At 42.8% G+C, this 2,500-nt stretch overlaps 1 protein-coding gene across 1 annotated transcript in view; it reads left to right on the forward strand.

Moving 5' to 3' along the window:
• fstl4 (follistatin-like 4) overlaps positions 1-2,500 on the forward strand; it is a 495,615-nt gene that overhangs the window by 21,993 nt on the left and 471,122 nt on the right. The gene's annotated exons all lie outside the window — the stretch shown is intronic.

The following is a 2,500-nucleotide window of genomic DNA, read 5'->3' on the forward strand; positions in this document are numbered from 1 at the left end:
GGAGCAACATATTTAGCCATCCGAGCAACGTTATCATGGACGCCCCTACTTATTTCAGCAAGACAATGCCAAGCCATGCGTTACAACAGCGTGGCTTCGTAGTAAAAGAGTGCGGGTACTAGACTGGCCTGCCTGTAGTCCAGACCTGTCTACCATTGAAAATGTGTGGTGCATTACAAAGACCTTGAGACCTTAAGTTGTACATCAAGCAAGAATGGGAAAGAATTCCACCTGGAAAGCTTCAAAAATGAGTCTCCTCATTTCCCAAACGTTTACCGAGTGTTGTTTAAAGGAAAGGCCATGTAACACGGTGGTAAAAATGCCTCTGTGCCTACTGTTTTGCAATGTATTGCTGCCATTAAATTCTAAGTTAATAATTATTTGCAGAAAAAAAAAAAGTTTCTCAGTTCGAACATTAAATATCTTGTCTTTGCAGTCCATTCAATTGATTTGCAAATCATTGTATTCTGTTTTTATTTACAAATTACCCAACGTGCCAACTTAACTTGTAATAATAGGTATGGGCCCTGGGAAACCCGTATCGGTCCATCTCCATGGGAATATTCCTGTGGCTTGGCATGATGTCATCGCTCCACGGTTTCATTAAAAAGACTCGTCGTGTAAATCCCGTTTGCCGACTAAAACAAAGAACGATCAAAACAACAGCTGTCATCTTCTCGGAGGGATTTGATTGTTTCGGTTATGAAATCAACACGCACGGCGCAGAGCTTAGCCCTCCAGAGAGCGACCCTAACTAAAGCGGAGTTGATGAGCTCACCTGCTGGGGAAATTGAGGCCAGCCGAGCGTTGCCCCACACGAGATTGCAGGCTCGGGATGAACGCGTGCAGATGCTGGACTTCGAGCATCCAACTCCTGCCCACTCAATTCATTTACACACTTTTCATTTGCACCTCGGGCGCCTGGCGGCAAGGTGGATGTCCTCTCATTTGAGCAGGCGGCGCCGGGCGAGGAATCCATTTCAACACACATAAACACATACTTCACCATTTTTAATGTGTTTGTCCTACTTCATCCACCTGGGACATAAACACTGTATTTTGTGAGAAATACCACATATGATATACAACAAATGTTAGCAATATTAGCACAACTATTTGAGCTACATGCTAACATTACAGTTTAAAGGCCTACTGAAATGAGATTTTCTTATTTAAACGGGGATAGCAGGTCCATTCTATGTGTCATACTTGATCATTTCCGCGATATTCGGGTCCGCCTTTGGCTGCTGCCCCCGCGACCCAAGCCCTGGTCTAAGTCAGACCTACATAGAGGTTTTTGTTTTATGTCTCTACGGCATTCCTAACAGCCGTTACAAGCAGTTTTTTCCTAGGGGGCGCTAGAGCGCAGTTTTGATTTTTGGGGTTTCAATTTTTATTGGATGGCATTTTTTGCCAGTCCTGGTGTGTGTGTAAAATTTGGTGAGTTTTGAAGCATGTTAAGCGGGTCAAATTACAGCTCGGCTTTTCTGGATGTTGTTGATAAATGGCTTTCGCTTGGCATAGTAGAGCTTTAACTTGCACTTTGAAGCATTTTAAGGGGGTCAAATAACAGCTCAAAGAGGCAAAAACTGCATTTTTTAGGAATCTTTGCGCAGGGGTTCTTTAAAAGCGCGTAAAATCAAAACCGGAGCAGTAATCAAAACTCTTTGAACAACTTTTAATCAGAAGGGTTCAAACTCTCTCCTGTGCGAATTTGAAGCAGAAACGACAAGCGAGCTCATGCTCGTTTCAGCAAAAATACCATATTTTTGCTGAAAGGATTTAGTAGTGAACATCCACGATAAAGTTCGCAACTTGTGGTCGCTAATAAAAAAGCCTTGCCTGTACCGGAAGTAGCAGACGATGTGCGCGTGACGTCACGGGTTGTAGGGCTCCTCACATCTGAACATTGTTTACAATCATGGCCACCAGCAGCTAGAGCGATTCGGACCAAGAAAGGGACACTTTCCCCATTAATTTGAGCGAGGATGAAAGATTCGTGGATGAGGATAGTGAGAGTGAAGGACTAGAGAAAAAAAGGCGAGGGCAGTGGGAGCGATTCAGATGTTATTAGACACATTTACTAGGAGAATTCTGGAAAATACCTTATCTGATTATTTTTTTTAAAGGCCTACTGAAACCCGCTACTACCCACCACGCAGTCTGATAGTTTATATATCAGTGATGAAATATTAACATTGCAACACATGCCAATACGGCCTTTTTAGTTTACTAAAATGCAATTTTAAATTTCCCGGGAGTTTCGTCTTCGAAACGTCGTGTAATGATGACGTGTACGCAAGACATCACAGGTTTTTAGGAAATATGAGCGCTGCACACACACACAGCTAAAAGTCGTCTGCTTTAACGGCATAATTATACAGTATTTTGGAGATCTGTGTTGCTGAATCTTTTGCAATTTGTTCAATTAATATTGGAGAAGTCACGGTAGAAAGATGGAGTTGGGAAGCTTTAGCCTTTGGCCACACAAACACACGGT

Source organism: Nerophis ophidion, linkage group LG28 (assembly GCF_033978795.1).
Source record: "Nerophis ophidion isolate RoL-2023_Sa linkage group LG28, RoL_Noph_v1.0, whole genome shotgun sequence".
In the NCBI taxonomy this organism is placed as follows: Eukaryota; Metazoa; Chordata; class Actinopteri; order Syngnathiformes; family Syngnathidae; genus Nerophis; species Nerophis ophidion.